Source organism: Peromyscus leucopus, chromosome 15, assembly GCF_004664715.2.
Source record: "Peromyscus leucopus breed LL Stock chromosome 15, UCI_PerLeu_2.1, whole genome shotgun sequence".
In the NCBI taxonomy this organism is placed as follows: Eukaryota; Metazoa; Chordata; class Mammalia; order Rodentia; family Cricetidae; genus Peromyscus; species Peromyscus leucopus.
In genome coordinates, this window is record NC_051076.1 from 57,498,617 (window position 1) to 57,525,728 (window position 27,112).

Consider the following 27,112-nt stretch of genomic DNA (forward strand, 5'->3'; position numbering starts at 1 on the left):
TTTTTCTGGTGTACTGTATTAAAGCCTGAGATTTGCCATGACACTGGATGCAGGAAGTCCTTAGCCATATTGGGTGTACCTTGTACTTGTCTGGCCCATGGTCACCCTGCCTGCAAAGATCACAGACCCGAGAGAAGACCATTCCAACTGGTTTCCATCAGCACCTACACCTGAAGGAGTTGAGCTGTTAGGGTTTCACAGTGGTGCTGAAACTGGAAACTAGGAAGACATAATTGTTTAACCCTTCTGTTGTCATCCTCTGCTCCAGAACACATGCTTTTTTAAAGGTCCATTTCCCTTTCAGCCAGAATGTGAAGGCGTAAGGCAGAATGTAGACCTGGGGACAGAAAGCGTTGGCTCCTCACCATGTGGTCGGTCCACTGCTTAAATTGGCTTCTCAAATTGAAGCCCGTACCCAAATAGCTTTTCCTCACCCAGCGTTTCCCTTACGAGATGTCCAGGCCTGTGAAGGAGTCCTAGCCTGTGTTTATGCAAGGCACTACCTCTTCCTGACCAGTCACTGGAAAGAGCCATGTGGCTCCAGCCCATTGAGACCTTAGCTGGGAAGTAGGAGAGGTGGGTGGCCTTGAATGTTACACCACATGGTTGGAGCTCTGAGTTTTTCCTTTGTTTCAGAATACAGACGGAGGGGCCCCTCCTTCTTTCCTTGCACCAATGCTAGGAGACCTTTTCCTATCTTAGAGGACTTGGGAAAGGCTGTGACTTCCCTCTCATGATTGCTTTGGGTGTGAGTTAGAGGTGGAATGTGAAATGGGTAGTCCCTTTATCTCTTGGAAGATTGAAAGGTAGTTTGAAATCATCATTGTATCTGCAGGATTTTTAAAAAATACACATATTTTCAGTTTGGTCAGTGCAGGAGGTGCCCTAAGGGACCTTCAATCCACTTGACTGCAAATATTGGTCAGTTTTATTACATGGATGGGGTAGTTGAATGATGATCGCTCCAGTTGGATTGGAATTGAGAGAGGTATGGTTTTGAGTTATGACTGAGGTCTTGGCCTCTTGTCACATAATCCCAGCCTCTTTTGTAAACAATGGCCACTGGCCTCTGTGTCCTGTCCAGGTGCACTGTATTCTGCTCTTGCAATGCCCCCCCCCCTACTGTTTTAACCAGCTATGTCATTAAAAAAATGCGTCCTAATCATAACTGTTGCCAGAGGGAGTGTTAAGAACTTTGGCTTTCCCAGGTGGTTCTCCAAAAGCACACACTTTGACTAAGGTGCAAAGTGATTTTTACATTTTTTTTCTTTTTGAAGGTTCAGTGCTGACAGGTATCAGAATTTGCTGATTTTTTAAATATTGGTAACAATTTCTCAAGAGTGTCTCCAAATTGAATACTTTGCGTATTTACAAATATTGCTCATTGAGATGATGTAATGCAGTTAGCTATTTGGAGTTTCTCTTCAACCCTGCCGCAGACTAGAGACTGTTTTGTTTTGTGTCAATATTTTTCCATTGACTCTATCTATTCAGAAGTGAAGAATTTTGTAGGTAGCTGACCCTGATTTCTTGTCTCAAGGAGGTGCCCCAAGGATGTTTTTGGAACTGATTTGGTTTAGTCCCTCAGTTTACAGCTGAGGAGAGCATAGAGAGCTGAAGAGGTTTGTTCAAGGTCACACAGCTGAGGTGGTGGCAGATCTGAAGGGAGAAGGGATTTTATGACTTCTGGTATCTTCACAGTGGAAATAACATCTGGTCATGGTGAAAAAAACTTCTTAAGGCAAAATTAGGTGACTTATAATAGTAGTGATATGATCATAGTTTACTTTACCTGTTCATTATGCTTCATTGTATCCCAAGGAGTGGTATGGTGTAATTGTCACATCCCTCCAGGAAGTTTTTTTTTTTTTTTTTTTTTTTTGCCATTTGAGGACACAAAAACTGAGGTCTGAGAGGGTCAGAACCCTCTCAAGGTTACACAGTCAAAAGTGGCAGCTTTACTTCCTTGTTTTATTTATTAACTCTTTGAGTGCTTAGTGTGTGTTCTAGGCCTTCAGCGAAGAAGAATTCCAGACCCTTATGGAGCCTCCATTCTAGAACCATACCTCTGGTGGGACACTATAGAGTTTGAATTCAGAGGGCCTGAGGCTGGCGTTGGCCATGTAGCTTACTACTCAACCTTCTATCAGAATTAAGAATTTCTGCTTTTTAAAAAATTGTATTTTGTTTGTTTTGCTTTTTAGAAACAGGATCTCTATGTGTAGGCCAAGCTCGCTTGGAATTGACTCTGTAGCTCAGGTTGGACTTGAATTCATGGCCATTTTCCTTAGTTAGCCTTGTGCGTCTGAACATACAGGCGTGAGCCCCCACACTCTACAAGAGTTTCAGTGTTTTATGCATTCTGTAGAACTCATGGTGCTCCCAGAAATATTTCTCTTATAGATGCCAAGATAAAAAATAATGTTATATGGCAACCAGTTTGGTATGTTGGTTAAAAGGAAAGGTGTTGGAGGCAGAGAATCCAGGTTTAAATCTTTGATCTACTATGTTACATGCCTTGTCTGAGTCTCAGTTTCTTAATTCGAAAATTGGCAAAATAGTGTGCATTTCCTATTTCTATGAGAAATAAAGGAGCTAGTCTATAGAATTCTTGTAGCATAGTGTCTGGCCCCTGAGAGTACTCAGTGACTATATACATAGTCTACCTTCCTCAGGGAGCCCTCTGTCCTGCCAACTAGTCGGGCTGCATTGAGTGTTCACCCTCAAAGCACCAGCTGCTAAATGATAGGAAACCAGAGTAGGAATGAAACAGTTCCGGTTTGTTTGCTGAGGAGTAACAAAATGTGTCATGTGCCTGTCATTTAAATCCTTTGGCCAGACATGGTGACTATGCTCGTAATCCTAGCACTTGAGGCTGAGGCAGGAGGATTGCTGAGAGTTTAAGGCCATTCTGGACTACATAATTACAGGTCAGCCTGAAGTAAAGTGAGATCCGGTTTCAGAAACAAAATCAAGTCAAACCAACAAAACAAAACAACCCCCCCCCCAACAAACTAAAAAGGACTACCAACAAAGCTCTCACACTCTTTGAACATTAATTTCCTTTTATGTATGAGTAGATAAACTGTCTGAAAATACTGTTGGATGTGCCTCTGCTTTTTACTTCTTACTTTTTCTACTTGATTCAGAATCGTTTGAGTCAAGTAGATTCTAAATAGACTTTGGACTCTCTCCTATTATTTTGTGTCTCCTTAAAAGCACCTGCTTGCATGTGCTCTGAAGAATTTCTGAGGTTTCAGTGAGGTTGTAAGGGGCAGGAGTGATGGTCCCTTAGTCAGTCTGCTATGTGGCTGCCTTCTTAAAAACCACCATTGTTTCTGGCTTGTGGGTGTTTAGATTCCTTTGAAAAGTTCATATCTTTCAGTGTCCAACTCACAAGCACTAATGTTCTTAGTCTTTTTACATGGCTTTTTTTTTCAAATTTATAAAGTGCTTTTATATGCATGAATTTCTGGAAATTCTTGACAGCCTTGATGAGATTCATGATTAGAAACTGGTGCATTTGACCTCTAGCCTGTTAGCATCTTTGCTGGTGGTAAAGAATGGTCCATAGAATAAAGATGATTGTCTGAGTGGGACTTGGGTGAAATCATATTATTGCCCACAATGCCACTAGGTCCTTTATTAATTAGGTGTTAAGGGTTCTCTTCCCTCTCTATTATTTCAACTTTGTCCACCATTGAGCTAAGAAGTAAAATTATTATCATTTTAATGTTTTGAGACAGGGCTGGCCTGCCTCCCTCCCTCTCTCCTTTCTTTCTTTCTTTTTTTTTTTTTTTGTTTTTTTTAAGACATGGTGTCTCTCTGTAGTCTGACTGCCCTTGAATTCTCTATATTGACCAGGATGGCCTCAGACTCACAGAGATCTGCCAAGACAGGGTCTTAATATATACATACATACATACATACATGTATGTATATATATATTGGACTTGAAGTCACAGTGATCCTCCTGCCTTAGCCTCCCAAATCTGGGATTACAGCATATACTCCTATGGCCAGAGAGAAATGAAATTTTTATTATTTGTATCTGGAACATTCTGATAGGAGAAGCACAAGCACTTTCCTGGGACAGTTTAACTCTTTTGGTACCCTTTAGTAGCTGGAGGTGAAATTTCAGCTCTAGTCATATTGTGTGTGCACTTGTGCTTGGGAATGCCAGTTGGTGGTATTACACAAGCCTGTTCTCAGGGGAGGGCTCTGAAATTCCTAGCTCGTGCCAACAAAGGTCTTTCCCTGAGGTGTCTTTGCTCCCAGCCTCCATCCTTACTCCCCAAGGAGACTTTAAATATAATCAGTTTGTGAGAAGCTGCAGTAAAACAGCTCTTTGGAATCCTCAAGCAGATGCTGTCATCTTCCTGGGAGATGACTGAGTGCTCTTCTTCCCTCATTTAGGGAAATAGAGACTCAGCAATAAGATGGACTCCTAGAAGAAAATGAAACTCTTGGAAAAATTCAAGCACCCAGAGTTGCAAGGCTCTGAAGGAAGGTGATAATACTGGAAGCTAGGTCATGCTGTGTGACTGCAAAACAGCAGTGGTTGGAAACTGTTTATGAATGCTCCCTAGCTTTGCTATGTCAGGCATTCTCTAGGAAGACAGGCACAGAAATTTCCTTGGGAGAAGCCCTTTGGGATCTCATTGATTTTTGTACCACTCAGGCTGAAAGCCAAAGATAAGCCTTTGTGAAGTTTATAGACTTATGACCTAGCTTGGTATATTTTCAGCATCAGCTAACTCTTAGGGGCTGACGTTTAAATCCAGAAACTGAGGTGCCTGGTCTGGTCCCTGTAGAGCTCCCCTTCTGCAATAAAGCCTTTCTTTAGGGGAGTCATGTCTGCTTCCCATCCCAGACTTCTGATGGCTACATTAGGAAACTACTATGTCATGCTGAAAGGAAAAACAGTTTATGTATGATTTCTAGTAATAAAATTGAAGAGAACAATTTTAAACAGTGTTAGCGCCAGTGGAGAATCTTGGAAAGTTACTTTGGAAGAAATTTAATTTGAAAATAAATAATTAGAGCTTTAAAAAATTATAGAATAATGTCTTTGATGACCTTGTGTAGTATCTCTCATTTCTTTAACTGTGATTAAATGCACATAAGATTTGTTATACTAATTCTTAAATATACAGTTGACTATGCATTCATGTTTGTTTTTTATTTTTGGAGATAGGGTTTCTCTCTGTATCTTTGGCGCCTTTCTTGGAACTCCTTCTGTATCCCAGGCTGGCCTTGAACTCACAGATCCACCTGCCTCTGCCTTCCAAGTGCTAGGATTAAAGGCATGCGCCACCACCGCCAGCTAACTGTGCATTCTTAAATGTACAGTTCAGTGTCATTAACTATATTGACATTGTTTTACAACCATTATCAATCATCTATCCAGTGAACTGTTTTCATTTTGCAGAATAGAAACTCTGTATCCACCAAACAGTAATTCTTAACTTCTGCTTCTGACAACCACCCCTCTACTTTCCTTCTCCAACTCTAGGTACCTCATGTTAAGTGGAATCATTCAGTATTTACCCATTTGGGTAAATTGGGTGATTGGCTTATTTTGCTTAGTGTATTGTCCTTAAGGTTCATCCATGTTGTCACATATTTAAGGTAGAATGATACTCCACTGTGTGAATATATCTGTCACATTTTGGTTCTTCAGTCATTTGTTGATGGATACATGGTTTCTTTTACTCTTTACCTGTTGGAATATGCTACTATGAATGTAGGTGGTCTCCTATTCTTTTTTAATTGAACATTTTTATTTTTGTGTGTATGGGTATTTTGCATGCATGTATGTCTGTGTACTACATGTGTGCCTGGTACCTGCAGAGGCAAGAAGAGGGTGTTGGATCTCCTGGAACTGTAGTTTATAGAAGGTTGTGAGCCATCACGTGGGCTAGGTATCAAACCTGGGCACTCTGGAAAAGCAGCTGAGCCATCTCTCTAGCCCCCAAAAGTCCCCTTTGTCCCCTCCTCCTCCCTCTCCTCCTCCTCTTCCTCTTCTTCTTCCTTCTCCTCCTCTTCTTTTTTTTCTAAGACAGGGTTTCTCTGTATAGCCCTGGCTGGCCTGGAACTAGCTCTGTACACCAGGCTGGCTTTGAATTCACAGAGATCCACCTGCCTCTGCCTCCCAAGTGCTGGATTAAAGGTGTGCACCACCATCACCCGACAAGGTTTTTTTTTTTTAATTTTAATTTATTTATATTTTATATATGAGTGCTGTGCATGAATAACTGCATGCCAGAAGAAGGCATCAGATTTCATTATAGATGGTTGTGAGCCACCATGTGGGTGTTGGGAATTGAACTCATGATCTCTGGAAGAGTGGCCAATGCTCTTAACCACTGAGCTGTCTCTCCAGCCTAAGATTCCCATTCTTAAAACATGTTCTATACTAATATTTTATAAGCCTACACATTCATAAAGTCACTGTCTCAATAACTTTTTAAAGTTTGAATATGAATACATATTTTTGTATTTTGAATATATAGCTATGTTCTTAATATGAGCATTATATCTTATTAACAATAAAATTTCATACTTTTTAGTAATTGTATTAATTAATACATTTTTCTTTGTTTTAAGCAATTTATTGAATCATTTTGTTTTGTTTAGAGATTGGAACTTTTTAGATAGCCCTGTGTGATCTTGGAATGTCAGTGTAGATCCAGCTAGCCTTAAACTTGGAATGATCTTGTTGCTTCTGTCTCATGAGTGCTGGAATTATAGGTATATGTCACCATAGCTAGCTTTTGTTTTTAAGTTTTAAAAGATATTTAATAGCGGGGTGGTGGTGGTGGTGGTGGTGGTGGTGGTGGTGGTGGTGCACGCCTTTAATCCCAGCACTCAGGAGGCAGAGCCAGGTGGATCTCTGTGATTTCGAGGCCAGCCTGGTCTACAGAGCGAGATCTAGGACAGGCACCAAAGCTGCTCAGAGAAACCCCGTCTCAAAAAAACAAAACAAAACAAACAAACAAACAAACAAAATCCCAAAAGACATTTAATAAGCTATACATATTTAAAGCATAAAATTTGAACTGAGGATGTAATTTAGTTGCAGAATGCTTGCCTTACATGCATAAAGTGTGGGTTTGATCCTCAGTACCCCAGAGTTTGATCCCCAACAGTACATTTACCTGGTATGGTAGTGTACAAGCCTGTAATCCTGGTACTCTTGGAGGTAGAGGCAGGTGGGTCAGGAGGTTCAAAGTCATCCTTGGTTGCATAGCCAGTTTGAGGCCAGCCTAGGCTACATGAAACACTTGTCACTAAAAAATAAAAGTACCATATCTATCTATCTATCTATCTATCTATCTATCTATCTATCTATCTATCTATCTATCTATGGAACCATCAGTTCCAAGATAGTGATTATAACCAAATATTAGTTAGCATAACATCTCCAGATTGTTTTTCATTATAATATAAAAACTGAGAACTATAATCACCATGCATGAGAAAACAGATTAATTGGAAGACAAAAAGGTAAAAGCCAGAAATTACCAAGTTTTAAAAGTTATAACTAATGCTGCACATTACTGAAACTAGTTTCTAGAAAATTGTTTTAACCTTAATGAAAAAGAGCAAAAAGCAAACTGTCTCTAGGGGGTTGGGTTAATAATTTTTTTCTCAGCAATTATTGTATTTTTAGGAGAGAGTGTACAACAGAGAGAGAGAGAGAGAGAAGAAAAGTCTTGGCCTTGTTGGGAGCTGACAAGTGACAATATCTATTTTCCTATAAACCTGGCTAGAACCAATCCCTAGGGCATCACACCTCTGCAGAAGGGGCCAATAAATGAGCCAGAGGCCAAGGGAGGGCTGGGGACTCCATGGGAGAGTCTCTCTGAAGGCTATGGATGTGACTTTTCCCTAATGGTGAACCCATTGCCTGCTGAATAGAGACCAGCTCTCTTAGGTAGACACATGCTCTGTCCTCCAGTTGATTACAATCTACTATTTCAACCATGTTTCCCTTTTTGGCTTTCAGAGGAACAAAAGACCTTGTCTGGACTGCTTGTCATTTCTTTAACATATTCACTACTAGCTACTATGTTATTTGGGGTTACTATGCACTAGGTATTATCCCAAATACTTTATATTTCTTAATCCTTACACAAGGTATATATTACTGCCATCACATTTAGTTAATGAAGCAAGTGAGGTGTAGGTCATTTGGTGACTTACCCAGGGCTTGCCCCAGTGAATGCTCTGTCCCCCTGCAAACAGGCTTTATAACTTTGGTTGTTACCAGAGTCTGAGTTCTGACTGCTGTCATGGAATGTGCCTCTCTTCCTGCCCAGCCCTACATGCTCATCTGCTGAAATCCCACCCTTCTAGTCAAATCTATTCTGGGATGCCTCCTGTGGTCATAATGACCATAAAGATTCTATTTCACTCACATAGGACTGCTCAATAGCAGTCCCTAGGAAATTGATCTTGCACTGCCTTATATGTTTTGAATATTTGTATTCAGTCTTCTACTAGGAGTTAATTTCTGTTTTTTTCTTTTTATGCATGTGGTGAATATATATGTATACACACACACACACACACACATATATATATATACATATATACATACATACACACACACACACACACACACACATATATTGTTTGTATGTGCAAGGGTGCATGCGTTCCTGTGTTGGTGTCAAGAATCTTCCTTGATTGCTCTTCTACTTTATTCTCTTTAGATAGGGCCTCTTAAACCCACAGCTTGCTGATAGAACTAGTCTCACTAGCCAGCTAGTTCCTGGGATCTCCTGTCTTCCAAAGCTACAATTATGCCCACCCAGCATTTATGTGTGTTCTGAGAATGTGCACTCTGGTCCTTTTGCTTGCAAGGCAAGCTGTAACTGCTGAGCCAAAGAGCCCAGCCCTCTTGCTTTTTGAGATAGGGTCTTCAGGTTGGCCTCCAACTTACGATTTTCTTGCCTTAGCTTTCCTAGTGTGGTCATTATAGGCGTCTGCCACCCTAATGGCTTGTAGGAATGGCTCAGTGCTGTCTTATGGAATGCAAAGAACATAGGTGTTGGAACTAGCCTTGAATTGGAATCTTGTATCATCTTTTTGCTCAAGTTCTCTTCCAAGCATCTTCTTCTGTGATATAAGATAATAAGACTTACCTTCTTATCATTGCAAATGTACTGTAAAATATTAACTCAATGTGTGACAACTATTAAAGGCTAAATAAATAACTCTTCTTATGAGGTCCTTTCACATAGGAAAGATGTCTGGAATACTGTTATAGCCTAAATGGTGGATTTTAGTAAATATTTATCGACTTATATAATAAATATAATATAGGACATATTTATTGACTTATATAATAAATAATAATATAGGGAAGACATCTGGAATATTATGATAGCCTAAATGGTGGATTTTAGTAAATATTTATTGACTATGATAATGAATGAGTAAAAGATGACTTAGAAATATACATTCCTTTACAAATATTTTTTAAATTGGACTTTGATAAACCACCAGAGTGATTAGAAACAAACGGATGCTCATTGCTCTGCTTTGGTCATGGCATGCAGGATTGCTCACACTCATTATTTCCCATTCGCCTGGCCCATTTCACACTGCTGCAGAACTGAATGAACTGTAGTTTCTGTGCTACAGTTTGCTATGCCATGCTTTGCCCATGTTCTGTTCTCTTCTAGGACTGAGTTCTCTTCCTTGGGCCTCGCTAAGTTCATTCATCTTTTAAAGCTCAGCTTAGATGTCGTCACTGCCAGGAAGCCTTTCCTGCTTCTCTGTATCTCTGCTCACTTTATTTATTTGTATGTGTCCACCTTCTAGCACATACTAAGCACTTTAAAAATATTCACAGATTAGGGCTGGAGACATGGCTAAGTCATTAAAGGCCAGGCTCACAACCAAAACAATTCATAAATTAACTGAACTGTTTTCTGAGCTGAGGTTGGATGTGACATATTGCCATGTCACCACACTTCTTCTCTTTTCCTTCTGTATTGCAGAAAAAGCCCATTCCCTTCTCTAATGCTACCTGAAATTCAAAATAGATAAAGCATTGTGAATATTTTCATCCCATAAGGCCAAGTACTGATTATCCCTCAAGATGGAGCTCCCCTTCAAATGAGACATGATTCTTATTTAGTACACACACACTCTTATCCTCTTTAGAGTGTAATGTTCTAGAACTATATTTGGGCTGTTCAGATTTCTTCAATCATATATCCTACCCTGGTGGGTGGGTGGGGGGTGAGTGGACACGACACAAAAAGGTATATATTATTATTATTTGAAACAGTCTTGCTTTGTGGTCCCGGAATACACTGTGTAGTCCAGGCTGACCTGGAACTCGTAGTTAAGCCTTATTCCTCAATCTCCCGAGTTCTAGGATTACAAATGTGAGCCACTCTGCATGAAAAATATTTAGTGTGAAATTCTCAGAAGTTTAAAACAAAAGTAAAGCCTTTTTGGAGTTAAAGCAAAATATATTCTAGGACTTATTTACCATTTATACAGATATTCAAAAATCCCAATTTGAGGAAATTTTGTTCACTCGTGACCAGGAATGAAGAGCATTTAACTTGCACATGGAATTGTTAGGATACTGTTTCAAGGCATGGGTTTTGCAAGAGCCGTTACCTGGCTAGAAACAGCTGCACGGTCTGCAGCACATGGGGAGGAAAGGTCCAAGGGAGAAACAGGAAAGCTCTTTTCCTCAGTTTGTCAAGTCATTCGGTGTTTAGTAGCCTTGACCTTTTTTGTGCATTGTGAGTGGATGGTCTTAAAGTTGAAATATATATTCCTGAGGAAGGAAAACAGCTAGGATGTGTGCCATTTCCACCCCACCCCCCTTTTTTAAGGATACCATCTGTTGGTAGAAGGCAGAGTCTCTCTGTTTTTGCTTTAAATGCATTAATCATTAGGTAGGTAACTAAAAAGGCATTTGTGGAAGTTGACATTATCTGCTGCTTAAGCCCAGCTTCTGTAGTGGAAGAATCATCACAGAAAGCAGGTTCTGAATGCTCTTCCTGGAGAAGACTTCATCAGCCACGGGTGGCTGGAATGGCCGTGACTCCACAGGATGATAGAGCACAGAAAACAAAGGGACCCAAGAAAGAGGATGAAACTTGTCAAGACATGTCCTGCCAGGAGCTTGCTCTTTCCCTCTCCCCACCCTTTCCCCTCCCTTTCCCTCTGTGTGTGTGTGTGTGTGTGTGTGTGTGTGTGTGTGTGTGTGTGTACACATACTGCTACGAGAGCTTGGTGGATGACTGAGCTGCTCTTTGGGAGGCATCTTGACTGGAGGTGGGTATTTTGAAACTGTGTTTCTTATCTGCAAATTGGGGACAGCAGTTCCTGGCTTTCACTAGTAATGGAGCTGATGGTGAGCACTTATTAAGGGCTTCATAGTTCTAAGCTGTGGTTTGAAAGCTTTACATACATTAGTCCAAGAATTTCCCAATGGCTCTATGAGGTAACTATTATTATTATCATCCCAGTTTCACAGATGAAGCAAAATGAGGTTAAATGACTTGCTCCAAAGCACACGAGTAAGTAGTGATGAAAACAGCACAAGCCCAGGCTGACTTAACAAGTGCTGTGAGGCTCAAAGGAAAGGATTCATTCGGATGCTGGATTCAGGCAAACACTGGTAATCCTAGCGCTTGAGAGGTAGCAGCAGCAACCTTGGCTACTTAGAAGGTTCAAGACTAGTCTAGAGAACATGAGACCCTGTCTCAAAATACCACCACTACCAACAACAAAAGAATTCATTTGAAAACTCTTTGATATTCTGAGATGTTGTACATGTTTAGTTGACTTTTCTTATTTCCCAGTGTCTTAGTGGGGGGAAAAAAAGAGTTAATACAATGTTCTAAATGCCTTCCTGGTACATAGTTAGTTCACTTGTCCTGACTATGTCTTGGTTTCTCATTTGTGAATTAGGAATTAAATGAGAACATCTCCAATTCTAAAAAGGTTGTTGAGCTCATGATTCTTGCTGATTTAAACCACTGAAGATATCCCGTGCCGGGTGCATTTCTTTCTCCTTATGGGTACGGAAGCTGTTCTCAGCACAGCCCTCTGCCTAGCGCTAGGGCTTGTGCCTGGATGGCTTTTGCACACACACAGAGGTGGCTTCCTCTGTGCTAGCAGGGCGCTGACCCAGAGAACACTGCACTGGTGTTTGCTTAGGTAGGTGTTGCAGTCTGAGAGGAGATGAGCCTCATAGGTGGACAAATCGGAGGAGGAGGAGTTGAAACATCTCCATGACTGTTTTCTTTTCACCCAGTGAATAGGCTAAGCAACAGCCTGTTGTTTTAAAATGAGCATTATTATTAATAACTGTGGCTCATATTTTCACCATTGTAGCTTTTGAGAAATACATCCACGGGAAGAGAGGTTTTAGGGTATTGTAGGATGAGTTATCTGATCCTGAACAAGCCATTCCATGCTCAGAATTTTCAGTTCTTAACTAGGAAATGGAAAGATGCGATACCATTTCTTCTCAGAATGTATGATCAAAAGTATGGTTTGCATTAAGTGAGTTGCCACAGAGTCCAGATACTGATAATTATCTCTGGAGGAAGATAGAAAACAGACTAGACCTGTCCTGGGTTTCTTAGAGCTCCAACTCTGGCTTAAGTTTCGTCTTGAAGTGACATAAATGGGCCGTATGTTTCGGGCATCCTTGGAGTCAGTTGTGTTGTATCTCTTCATCTGTATTTGTTCAGTGATTTGTGGTGATGTCAGTTGTCTCAGTTCTTTGCTGTCAGCATTTTTAAACCAAACATTGTAGCATTTGGGGTAGATGGCATCGGTTACTTGGATTAATGAAATTTTTGATATGGGTGTGTTAAGGTTAGTAATAACACAATTTTGAAATACAAACTTCTTTCTCAAACTACAGTAGTACTCTGACCACCAAAGGTTGAATCTGGTTTACTGAATTGTGCCAGTTACATCCTTTTTTTTTTTCTCCCTTTTATTTTATTTTACAATACCATTCAGTTCTACATATCAGCCACGGGTTCCCCTGTTCTCCCCCCTCCCACCCCCTCCCCTCCCCCCCAGCACACCCCCCATTCCCACCTCCTCCAGGGCAAAGCCAGTTACATCCTTCTAAGTGTGTGTGTGTGTGTGTGTGTGTGTGTGTGTGTGTCTGTGTGTGTGTGTGTGTCTGTGTGTGTCTATGTCTGTGTGTGTGTGTGTGTGTGTGTGTTTGTGTCTATGTGAAAAGAGATGGAGGGAGGGAGGGGGGAGAGAGAGAGATTTTTTTAAAAAAAACTGTTTTGTAGAACTGTCAGTCTAGAAATGCCAGCTTTTCTGGATTCAGCAGCAAAAGAATTAATCATTATCCTGGCGGCAACAGAAACTGCCTAGATTTTTTACCTTTGCCCTGCATTTCTTTTTTTGGTCTTAGAAGAAAAAGAACATGTATACACACTTAAACACATACATGCACACTTACTCTCTCACACAAGACTTGATAGAAAACGATCTCATGCTTAGGAGAGCAGGGATGACTTGGGAGGGGTACTTGTGTTCTGCGGGGTTAGTAGGCACGATGTGAAAGCAGGCCTGTTTGGCCTGTGCAGATTGCAGATAAGGGTGATATGTAATTGAGTAAGAATTTGAAAAATTATCCGATAACATTAGGAGCAGCAAAGCAACTGCTCGTGCCTTTTTATGCTCAAACTATTTGGAGTAGGAGTGCGGAGTTCTCGTTGTTTTCAGGCCGTGGGAACCCTCTCCCCACTCTACTAGCCAGATATGTTTGCCCAAACACAGAGTGTGAGGTTTCAGAGCGATCTTCGTGTTTAGTGTTGTCTTCTGCCCCCGGGCAGTTCTTGAGTCTAATGGTTTCTGGAAAAAGGTTGTCAGCTGACCTTTAAAATCCGCTCTAGAGGAGCCTCGTATCTTCCCTGCTGCTACCACATGCTCTGTGCAGATTTGCTTCATTTGGGTCCTCAGCCCTTAGGAAGGAGGAGGGTATTCATGAAACTTGCAAGGCCTTGGCTCTTGGCTACTGGGGTGTTCTTCCCAGCCCTCTCCATCCTTACTTCCCCTAGTGTTCGGACACTTTGCATGAACAGGCAGAAAGAACTAACTTCAACCGAACACCTCCTATGTGCTTGGTGCTGTTAGTTGTAGACATACACATAAAGAAAAAAACGTTTCTGTCTTTCAAGTACTTCAGCCTGTTAGCGAGGTGGACAGATAATACAGACACAGTGGATAAAGGGGATGGTGAGTCATGTTGACGAGGCTAGTTGAGGGAAGGTGAGGATTGCCGCCGAGGTGACAGAGACACAGATATTATGTGCATGGCCTTCTGGTACTTTGTCTTACTTGGTTTCAAGTAGTACTACAACAGGCCTCTTAGGTTTTGTCTTTTTTGAAATGCTTTGTTGTGAGATTAGTATACATTTATTTACAGTTGTAAGACTATTACAGTAGTTAATACCTTACAAAATGATACAAAATACAGTATCACAACTAGGACCTTGACATCCATCAGGCAAAATCCTGACCAGTTCTATCAGCACAAAGACCCTTCCTGTTACCCTTATATCTTGCCCTCCCTTGCATTCTTTCATACTATGCCTTCCATGCTCCATCCCTCGTCTTGTAGTTTCTTGGCTCCATAATCTCTTTTCCACATCTATAATTTTATCATTTCAAGAATATAATAAAAATATATCTATGAGCATGTAACCTTTTTGAAAAGATGGACCTTTTCAGGGCTTAGTGGGTGAAGGAGCTTGCTGGCAAGCCTGATGACCTGAGTCTATCCTAGGACCCAGGTGGTGGGAAGAGAGAACCAACTTCCTCAAGTTTTCCTCTGGTCTCCACATGTGTGCCATGGCAAGAGCTGGTATGCACACACACACACACACACACACACACAGACACACACACACACACACACACACACACACGGAGAGACACAAACACGGAGAGACACAAACACACTAAACAAATAAATGTAATTTTAAGAATTAATAAAAGAGATAGACCTTTTATAGAGTGCATTCCTTTGGGCTGGTGAGATAGCTCAACAGGTGATGGTGCTTGTCAGGCAAGACTGGCAAGTTAAGTTCAATCTCCAGAACTCCGTAAATGTAGAAGGAGGAACCAACGCCACAGAGATGCTCTCTGATTCCCATGTGTGCACCATGACACATGTGCCATTCCCCTTCTCCCAAACATAACACACACACACACACACACTGAAAATAATAATAAAATGGGGCTATGAGATGGCTCAGTGGTTAAATTTCGGTTAAAGCCTAGTGATGACTTCAAGCTCTGGGACCCACAGGATGAAGGGAAAGAACTAACTCCTGAAAGTTGTCCTCTGAACTTCACACTTGGATGTGGATACAGTATCCACACCCTCCTCCCAAATAAATACGTGCAACTTTAAAGACAGTGTATATTTCTTTTTTCTTGCTAAATATTGTCCCATGGTGTGGTTGTTTGACTGCTTAACCATTTACTCATTGAAGGATGCCTGGGTTCCCATTTTGGAATGTTATGTATAAAGCTACTATGCTTATAAGCTATGAATGAAGAACACTCAGGTACAGATTTTATATAATGAGGTTTTTAAAAAAATTATTGTGGGTTATTAATTGGAAATTCAAAGTTTTTATTCTTCTATAGAAGAGCATAATATAGAATATTATTCTTCCAACAGCCCAGAGTTCTGTATATAAACTGAGATACTATGTGGCAGTAATACTATAATATGCTATGAAATATTAACATATATAAATGGGACAAGATGTTACCTCACTGTTCTGTCCTTTACTCTTAGTTAGATATCAGAGTGGTACTTTTTAAAAATTACTCCTATTTATTTATTTTGTGGTGTGTGTATTCATGTAGTTGCATGCATGTGCACTGACCGGTGTGCATATGGAAGTCAGAGGACAGTTTATGGGAGTGTTTCTCCGTTTTCAGTCTGTGGGTCCTAGGATTGCACTGAGGTTATCAAGCTTTGTAGAAGGTGCCTGTACTGGCTGAATTGTATTTCTGGGCCATTGTTCTTAAATTATGATTTAGAGAGCTTTTAGGCTGCCTCTTTTATTACTGATGTGTAGGTAGTCCTTATATATTCTGATTATTGAAGATTATTGGTTGAAATAACTTCTGTCAGAGTTTATTTATCTTCTTACATTTATTGAATTCTTTGATATGTGAGAATTTTCGGTTTATTTATATAGTTAAATTGTCTAATCCCTCTTTATGGCCTGGATTTGTTCAAAACATGCACACGCGCAAAGCTACACAGAGAAACCCTGTCTCGAAAAAACAAAAAACAAAACAAAACGAAACAAAACAAAAAAAAACATGCACACATGCTTTTCCTATTCCGAAATTATAATGTACTTGTGTTTTTCTCCTAAGAGTTTTAAAAGAGCATTACTTATCATGTGTCTCTGAATAAATCAGGAATTAATTTTTGTAAATGCTGTGAGCTAGGGAACTAACTTTATTTTAAATTCTATATGGATGTTTGTCTTACCCTCATAGTCCTTTCTCTCCACTGAGTTGTAATAGTCACCTTTGTGCTTACAGCAGATTTGTACAGATTTGTGCGCATGATCAGTGCTCCATTATGCTGAAGTAGTACTGCCCCTGGATGGGTATAAGGGTCCCTATTAAGGGACGCAAATGCTTTCTCTCCTGCAGGAGACAACACTAGGCTGACACCATGGTCCCAAACAGAATAGCTCTGCAATTGTGCTTACTGTATTTGGCATCTACTTATAATTTTTGTTTTTAAATATTTTTATTTTATGTGTATGAGTGTTTTGTTTTCATGTATGGCTGTGTACCATGTATGTTCCTGGTGCCCATGGATCTCCTCGAACTGGCGTTACAGATGATTGTTTGCTGCCATGTGGGTGCTGGGAATTAAACCCAGGTCTTCTGGGATAGCACCCAGTGCTCTTGACCTCTGATTCATCTCTCCGCCTTGTTTAGTTTTTTGAGATAGAATCTTTATTATGTAGCCCTGTTTAGCCTGAAACTCACTGTGTAGACCAGACTAGCCTTGACTCACATAGATCCATTTGCCTCTGCTGGGATTAAAGGCGTGCACCCCCACACCTAGCCCATGATATATTTGTGTGTTTGTGTGTGTCCACATGTGCGCATGTGTGCATGCGCATGCTTGTATGTGTGCAGGTGCATGTATATATCCATGTCTGTGGAGGCCAGAGGTTGGTGTTGACTATTTTTTTCAATCACTTTCCATCTTCCACGTTGAGGTAGGGACTCTCACTTGAACGCAGAGCTCACTGATTTGGCTCTTCTAACAATCAGTTTTCTGTGTACGAAGAGCCCATCTCTGCCTCCAAAACACTGGGATTACGGTTGGGCCATCAGGTTTGACTGATACGTACATGGCTGCTGGAGTTTCAAACTCCAGTTCCCAATATATTTGTGGCAAGTACTTTATTCACTGAGTCTTACCTCCAGTCCACTGCTTAAGATTTTATTTGAAGAACTTATACTTTGGCCAGGCAGTGGTGGCACACACCTGTAATCCCAGCATTTGGAAGGCAGAGGTAGATGGACCTCAGAGTTTGAGGTCAGCCTGGTCGACCGAGCAAGTTCTAGGACAGCTAGGACTACATAGAGAAACCCTGTCTCAAAAAAACAACAAAACAAAAACAAAAAACCAAAAAAAAAAAAAAAAAAAAAAAAAAAGCCCTGGAGGGGAAAAATAGAACTTTTTAAAATTTGAAAACTTCCATTGTTCGTTCATTCACTCATTCATTTGTTCATTCATTCATTCATTTTGTGTGTGTGTGTGTGTGTGTATGTATGTATGTACACCATGTGGGTATGCATGTACATGTGTATATATACATGTGGAGGCCAGAAGTCCTGTCAGGAATTGTTCCTCAGATGCCATCCACATTGTCTTTTTGAGACAGGATCCCACACTGTTATTATAGGGCTTGATGAAAGGCTAGGTTGTGAATCTAGGTAGGCTGTGGCCAGTGAATCTCATATCTTCCTGTCTCTGCTTTGCTAGTCTAGTGCTGAGATTACAAGTGTGGCTAGGCCTTCATACGTGGGTTTGAGGATCATACCTGCAAAGTACTTTACTGACTGAACAATCTCTTCAGCCTCCCCCTGCCTTTTTTTCTTTTCTCTTTTAAGAGCAAGGTTTCATGTAGGCCTGGCTGGACTCAAACTCACTATATAGCTGAGGCTGGCCTTAACTCCTGCCCATCCTGCCTTCAGCTTTGAGTGCTGGGAGTACAGATATGCACCACCAGACTTTAAAGTTTGGTTTTGTTGTTGTTGTGTTGAGACAGGTTCTCACTAAACAACAACCTGAGTTGGCTTCTAACTCACTGTGTAGCTCAGTTTGCCCTCAAACTTGTAATCTTCTTGCATCTGTTGCCCAAGGACTAAAATTACAGGTGTGTGCCACCATGTCCAGCCAAGACTACTATTTTAGCAAATTTAATTTTGGAAAAATTTCTGGTTATTTTTGTTGCCAAGGGTCTTCTTCCTCATTTTGGATTAGATACAAAGGGTGAGAAGTCAGGACCTAGCCGTGACAGGACAGTGTATTTTTTAAAAGTGAAATAAAGGTATTATTCTGTGTGTATATGTGACTTGGTGACTGTCGGTAATTCCAAGTATATAACCTATGTCATAAATAATTATTATTTAGTTTCCATAATATTGGGTTGTCTAGAATCTTATTCTTTTCCTCTGTTATCATATAAATCAAGGAAGGAAAACAGCCTGCATATAAGAAAAGTAATTAAAAAAATTAACCCACAGAAATACAAGAAATGACATCAGCCTGGGGATGACTAAAAATGAGTGATGCTGATAAGCACTTGAGGAATTCGAGATGGGAGAGGTGTTGGCCAGAGTGAATAAGACCTTGATTTATGGAGTGGGACTTGGTGAGGTTGGGAGTAGGAGGGCAGAACAGAGGCCGAGTGTCTTCTCTTAGTGGCATTCCCACAGCCCTTTCCGTGCTCACCACTCACTCCTGCCGCACTTCCTACACCCTAATACAATGATGGTCTTATGTACTCTCGCCCCCTCTCGCTTCTCTCTCCTAGACACACATTCTGCATTAGAAAGCTTATGAGTCTCTGGGTGGTGGGCAGCGGGTGCCTTTCATTTCAGCATTCCCGGTATCCAGCACCATGTTTGCATCTGGTAGGCACCCAGCAAATATGTCTGGCTGGAGTTGACTCATAGAGGAGTAAGATCAGGGCTCTGCACTTGGGCAGTGGAGAACAATGGAGGCAGTTAGAGTTGAGGAGTAGTGTGATGATGTTGTTGCGTTTCAGGTCTTCTTGGTTGCTCTGGGCAGCCTGGCTGGCCAGGGGAGGGAGGGGAAGGCCTGCTCCTGTCCATCCAGGGCATACTAGTTAGTCTATGCCGGGCCCTGCCCTGGGTGCCACAAGTCTGTTGCTAGTAATCAGTCCTGGAGCCATTGATGAGGAAAATGTCCTTCCTGCCAATTGTTTTGCAGGGGAGTAGGGGTCGCCCCTCAGCTCAACTCTGAAGCCTTGTTTGGTTTTCAGCCCTTGGTGCTTGTATTTGATTACACCGTGTGGAAAGATGGAAAAGTGAGCTGTGCGTGGGGGGCGGGGACACAGGGTGAGAAGTCAGTCAAGATGCCTGAAGTTTCTAGCATGAGAGAAGCCGACCATGGCAGAAAGAGACAGAGGGAAGTCAGGGCGAGATGCAGTTGCTAAGAAATGAGCGTTATTTTAGACAGCCTGACTTTGAGGTGACACTGTGATGGTGCCACCCTCAGCCCCTTCATTAAATCTGTCGTTTTCCTTTCTTCTAAATTGGCAATGTTGCAGAGAAGCCTGCGAAGAGATGACACCTCTGGTGTGTGTCAAACACCTGACCTAATTTGCAGCTTCTTTACATTTCAGTCTGAGAAATGTTCTCTCTTGAAGGGGGACTTCATGTTGTGTTTGTGTTTGGGATTAAGCAGCATTTTCTTTCCCTGTGCTCTGTAGGGGATGAGCATAGCTAAACAAGGAAAGGGGAACCTTGTTCTGAGCTGCCCTGCCTTGAGAGTTACTTAGAAGCTTCTTCAGACGGCCAGCTGGGAACTTTGCAGAAGTCAAGTCAAGCCCTGTTACCACCTAAGTGCCTATGGTCCGACTAAGATCTGGATAGAGACCAAGTTATTTTAAAAGCACTCCAGGGAGTGTGGGAGAGGCTGAGTTCAGCAAAACATGTCTGGGTGGTGCTCGTCTTGTTTCTGGGTGTGGAAGCAGGAGTGGCTAATCACCTTAATTTGAATAAATCTGGGATGGTGAGATGATTCTCTGATAGAGGATTTGATTAGAGATTGTAGTGTAGGATTTGTTGAAACAGGGGATCATGCTACAGGTATTAATAAAATACATTTTGGGCATTAACAGTTGGACTTACTGTATTCTGTCATCGTCTCAGCAGCTTTTGAATGGTTAGTGTTATTTTGGTTTGAACAGTGTGGCTCATAGCTACTGCTCGTCTGGTGTTAATCTCAGGTGACTACAGGAGTTTATCCCTCTCACTCCCTTTTTTGAGGAGCGAAGCTGGTTGGGTTGGGAATGCCAAACCAGAGTTTGTAAGCACAATAAAACAAGCAGCTAGAGTGTGAAAGGCTTGGTACCAGTGCTAGTGCCATCAGATGCACACACACCCTGGGCAAGTCCCTAGCATCACCTGGCCTCAGCTTTTGCAGCTATAAGAAGAGACAGTGTCTACAATTAGGGGTTGTTGTGTTGATTCAGTGAGATTTTGCTTATATAGGTGTATAAATTTTATAATTCAGGCTTTGTAATTTACACAGCTCCAACAAACATGAATTAAGATTTTATTTGCTATTGCAGAAGAATGTGGATAGTCTTCTTGGTGTTTGTTTTAATGGGGCTTGACCTATATAACACGACTCAAAGGTATTTGTTAAAGTGAATCACCTATTGCTTTCTGGGCCATGCCTGAAATGACTTGTTATGTTTTGGTGAACTCCTTTTGCACTGCCCTAGTTTGAGGTTGCTCTTCCACAATTTGGGTGAAAATTCTTCTCTCTTGGAAACAAAACAGTAAGTTGGGCAGGGTAGATATTAGGAACATGACTTAGCTGGTAAATATGTGATTAATAATGTACCTTTGGCTTAAGTGTTGGCTTGGGCCTCAGTATATGATAGGCAAATGATAACTAGCCAGTCAACCAAGTTGAGCATGTTGGGAAACCTATTGGGCTCTGTTCATTCTTGAAGCATGACTGTGCCAATGCTATACTGGTTAATTAACAAGGTGAGTGCATACCAGTAACACTATTTGTATTCATTTGATTATACCTCTTTGTCACGTGCTGAGTTCCTTGAGAACAGAGACTGTTCTTGCTTTATCTTTGTTTTCTGATATATTCAGTGAAGTGTTTAGTACATAGTAAATGCTTATTGGGTGAATGAATGAAGGGATAAATATATGAATGAATGAAACTTGGTATTTTATTCAATTGGTGGGATTTTTGTGGAAGGCAAAGGTGTGGGATTATGGGGTAATTTCATAGATGCCTTCTCCACTGTGAGGGAGAGACCCATACTTATGCACAGGTGGGTTGTGGCTGCTGTCCTGGCCTGATGCCATAGTGGTGAGGACTGACTCGGCATCTATCCTTTTCTTAGAATAGTTGACCCCTCTATCTCTCTTCTCTCCTTGCCTTCCTTTCAAGACTTGAAATGCACTTCATTTTGCCTAGACTGTCTCCTCATCCTGCTTCTTTTGTGTATGTGCACCTGTGTGTGAGTGCACATGCATGCGTGTATGTATGCATGTGTAGACCTGAGGTCAACCTTGGGTATTATTCCTCAGATACTGTCTACCTTACTTTTTGATACACCGTCTCTTTTGGTCCTGGGCCTCACTCATATATTAGGCTAGGCTATCCGGCTAGTAAGCTTCTGGGATCCATCTGTATCTGTCTCCTTAGCACTGGGATTACAAGCCTTTTTTACTTGGGCTTTGAGGATCAGACTCAGGTTCTCATGCTTACACATCAAGTACTCCACAGCTACACTGTCCACCCAGTCTGCACTTCTCTTTTCCAACTCTTGTTGAGAAGGTCCATTCCTGTTCATGAGTTAAAGCCTCATCAGACTCCTGCCCCAGAGGACCTTTACTGTGGCAGAAGAACTTGAAAAGCACCAGTGAGGGGCCTGAGAGAGGAGAGGCCTGGCCACAAGTCCTACAGCGAGATGAGAGCAACAACCTTGAAAACCTCTGAAAGTGCCCCTTTTAGTAGTGTGGCCTTTAGAGTCGTGACGGCTCAGGTTACTTCTGCATCCTTCTCAAGTGGAATTCCCTTTCTCACACTCCACCCTAAAAAACAAAGCAGAGGCTGGAGAGATGGTTCATCAGGTAAGGGCACTTGCTGCTCTTCCGTAGGCCTAAGTTCACTTCCCAGCACCCATGTCAGATAACTCACAGATCCTGTGGCTCCAGCTCAGGAGATCTGATACCTCTGGTCTCTGACAGCACCCGTACTCGTGTGCAGCCATCACAGACACATACACACATAATTAAAAGTGAAATTAACCTTTAAAAAAAGCAGATAAAACCCCCTCTACCTGTTCCTTTTTTGGTCTTTAGTAATGCAGAGAGAATGGGATTTAGAGTTAAAAGGGCCACATCATAGTCTCTTGGCCACTTAGTAGCTTTGCTACTTGGAAACTTTTCCAGGTTTTCTGTGCCTCTGTTTCCTTCTTTGAAAATATGACCATGTATGGTGAAATAGCCACCTATCCATCGTGTCCTTGTTAAGTTTATATATGAAAAATTCTTTGTAGCTAACTAAGTACCATGTACATGTCAGATATTTCTCATATTGCATCAGTTTGCTATGTTGTGTTTGATTTGCTTATACTTGATGCATTTTGGTTGCCTTATGGTATTAGGAGTTTGCCGTTTTAAGAACTGAAATGACAGCCGGGCGGTGGTGGCACACGCCTTTAATCCCAGCCCTTGGGAAGCAGAGCCAGGCGGATCTCTGTGAGTTCGAGGCCAGCCTGGACTACCAAGTGAGTTCCAGGAAAGGCGCAAAGCTACACAGAGAAACCCTGTCTCGAAAAACCAAAAAAAAAAAAAAAAAAAGAACTGAAGTGACACACAGAGCATGCCTTTCACGGTAAATTAGTGTGTTTGAATTTCATCAAATGCACAAATAATGTTGTTATGTAGTGCAATGTACCCTATTGGTAAATTAATTGAGGGTGTCTTCAAATTAAGTGTGGATGGAAGGATTTATTTCATACATTTGTTCCTGCCACGGTATTTAGCTGCACTGGATACTTAAAGGGTGATTATGGTGTACTGGTGATATTTTAAAAGTCATCTTAATCATGACTCCTAATCATTTTTATTTAATAGTAAATCAAAAATATCTTGAATATTAAACTCATTTATTTTGGAAATGAGAATGGGAACTTGGATGTTCTTCTTAACAGGTTCATCTTGGTGTTGTGCTATTCTTTTTCTCTAAGTTGGATAAATTTGGGTTTGTAAAACCAAATTTTACTGCAAAATACTATATAAAAGAAAGGCATATGTCTTCTGGTTGGCTTCCCAGTAGGGTGCATTTTTTCAGGAGTCTCCTTCCCCCCTTTAAGATGATATTTCTTCTCAACTAAGAAAACCACTTTCCAGACTCTTATTTTTGGGGACTGTTTCAGAACTGGTAAGCATATAGTCACTTTGACTTCCTGGAAAAGCTTCTGCTTTTGAGACGGGTTCTTACATCAGACCCCAGACATACCTGGATACTCACTAGATAGCTTAGGATCAAAGGTGGGCTCCTGCCTGTGCCTCCCACTGCTCACATTCAAATAGGTGATGGTTAATGTTGACTGTTCAAAGGTTTTCTAAAGGGAGCATTCACATCCCCAGAGTCCAGTGTTTGTAGAGCAACAGCAGACAGTTACAGAGGCAGGCTGTCAGCTACCCTCCCCACAGAGTTAAAGAAAAGGGTGAACTATTTTGTTAGCTAGTGTGCTGGTGGACCTGAGTACTTAAAGATGATAGATTTTCCATTCTTAGTCTTCTTTGGACAGCTTCTTTCACGTATGCAGGGATTATGTAATGTTGTAGTCACCCCATATTGAATGTGTTCTTGGCTTGATTTGGTTTCACTGTTCTTAAGTCCCCTTTGTCTTATCTTCTAGGCATGTCACTCTGAATGTTTAAATCATTAACAATTCATTTAAAGTCTTAGCTCTTTTCATTTTCTCACCCTACAACCTGGGTGTGGTGGGAACCTGTACAGGCCTGCCTGTCTGGGCCACACCTGAGCACCTTAGTATTTTGGGTGTCAGAGGCCTTGGAACAAGCAGATTGATTAGAATGGAGTGATTGATTGGGATAAGCAGATTGACTGCTCACTGAAAACCCCTGTAGTGAGGAGAGGACTACAGGGTAGAGAGAATGATAGCCTAGAGTCAGACTCTTGAACCTGAAGATTGGACTGTTAACACCTTGACCGTCTTCTGGGGCATGCGTTGTTCTCTTTTCTTCAGTGGCTGTTTTCGACTTGTGTTTTTTTTTTTTTTTCCCTTTCAAAGCATCTGGAGTTCTTTTACCTCTGTCATTTTCATTTATTTGTTGTAGGAAGAAGAATGTAAATTCTTTCCTCTCACAGTTCTAGGATTGAACCCCAGGGAGGTACACATTAGACAGATATCTACACTGAGCTGCAAACCTGCAAGGAGCAAAGTCTTGATGGAAGTGACATGTTGCATGCATCACTTGCTGGGCTGTGGAGTCATTGCTCTAAGGGTTACAGTAGATGTTCCAGTGCTATCTCTCTGGGAAACCACAGGAGCATGTTATGAGAAATGCATTCATTAGTTGAGTTTTGTCATAGTGTGAACATGGTGGAATGTATTTAGACAAACCTAGTTGTAGTTGTAAGTTAATTATTCACCTCTTGATGCAAAATAAGAGGTGTGGTAAACACAGATGTATGAGTCTGCTGCCACTAGTAATATAGCATACTGTTTTACAGGAAGTTTCTTTTTACATAAATAATATAGCCTAACATAAAAAAGTATAGCTTAGTAAATACATAGACAAGCAACATAATTGTTTGTTGTCATTACCAAGTATTATATATGTATATAATTATATGTGCTATACTTTTATATGGATATGATTGGCAGTGCAGTAGGTTTGTTGACAAAACATCACTACAGACATGTGAGTAAAGTGTTGAGTTATGTGATGTTACAAAGACCAGGATATCATTAGGAGATAGAAATTATTGAGCTCCATTATAATCTTAGGGGGCATATCTAGTCCATTGTTGACCAAAATGTGGTTGTAAGGCATATAACTATTAGATGCGTGTGTACATACACCTGTATATTTATATGTACACATCCATCCGTCTTCTCTTATTCCAAAGATTAATCTGCATCTAATCTTCCTTTTTTTTTTTCTGTTTTGGTTTTTCAAGACAGGGTTTCTCTATGTAGCCCTGGCTGTCCTGGTCTGTAGACCAGGCTTACCTCACACTCATAGAGATCCACCTGCCTCTGTCTCCCAAGTGTTGGGATCAAAGGTGTGTGCCACTGCTGCTTGGCTCCTTCCTCTTCTTTTTTGAGACAGTATCTTTCTATAGCTCATGATGGCCTTGAACTTTTTTTTTTTTTTTTTCAAGACAGGGTTTCTCTGTGTGTAGCTTTGGCACCTTTCCTGGAACTTACTCTGTAGCCCAGGCTGGCCTCGAACTCACAGAGATCTGCTTGCCTCTGCCTCCCTCATGCTGGGATTAAAGGCGTGCACTACCACGACCCGGCAGTCTTGAACTTTTGATCCTTACAAATTCAGAGATTACCCTTGATATGTGACATCTTAGTGTCTTTTAAGAGAGAACCTCAAGTATTAGTGTTTTGTTTTGGTTTTGGTTTTTCGAGCAGGGTTTCTCTGTGTAGCTTTGCGCCTTTCCTGGAACTCACTCTGTAGCCCAGGCTGGCCTCAAACTCACAGAGATCCGCCTGGCTCTGCCTCCCTCATGCTGGGATTAATGCGCCACCACCGCCCGGCAAGTATTAGTGTTTTTATATACTATGTTGTTTTTTTTTGAGACAGGGTCTTATTATGTAGCCTTGGCTGGTCTGGAACTTGCCATGTAGACCAAGTTGGCCTTGAACTCACAGGAATCTATTAATCCCTGCACTGCTTTCTAAGTACAGGGATGAAAAGTATGCACCATAACTCCTATTAGTATTTTTATATATTTTAAATATCTTATATGTCAAGAAGAAATGTTTCTTTGCTATTGACTCCTTTGTGAGCTGATCATTTGCAACTTGTATTGAGAGAAGGCAGTTCAATCAATCAAAATGTTTCTGCTGCATAAGCATATTTTATAATGGAAATGAAGTGACAGCCCCAGAATTGACATTTCTTGACAGCTTTGGTATTTCTTGTACATGTAGATGTGATCCAAGACATTGTCTCTGTTTATCTACCTGAGGGTCTTGCCCTGTCTTTAAAGACATTCAGTTTGTTTATTTAAAAACATGCATTCATTTATTCATTTGTTCATTCATTCATTCATATACCCAACACATAGTGATGCTTGTCCATTATATATTAGGATATTGTTTGGTATGAGAGAGAGTTATTGATAGACTGAACAAGTCTCGGCTTTTGTGGGACTTTAATCTTAGAGAAATATTTAATAGACAAATATATGGATAAGTTAATAGGATATTTTAAGTTGGTGCAAAAGCAATTGTGGTTTTTGCATTGTTGAAATTTGAGAACAGAATATGTTTCTAATAAACATGGATGTGTTTTACCACACATTTTTGCTTTATGTTTTTGCAAATGACATTACTTGCTATTTATTTTATACTGTGCATGTTGTCTTCTCTTATTCTATACAATAGAAATAATTTTTTGACTGGATTGTGGCATGCAATAAAAAGTAGATTGTATACAACTGGCCATGGCCAGCTCAGTGGTTGGGCTGAAAAGAAGCTCCAAAGCACTTCCCAAGGCGAACTTGGTCACTGCATGGTCACTGCTGCTGGTCTGA

General features: G+C 41.0%; 1 protein-coding gene across 7 annotated transcripts in view; it reads left to right on the plus strand.

Annotated features, from left to right (window-relative positions):
• The window catches only part of Srgap2 (SLIT-ROBO Rho GTPase activating protein 2), a 219,227-nt gene that overhangs the window by 2,809 nt on the left and 189,306 nt on the right, over window positions 1–27,112 (plus strand). The gene's annotated exons all lie outside the window — the stretch shown is intronic.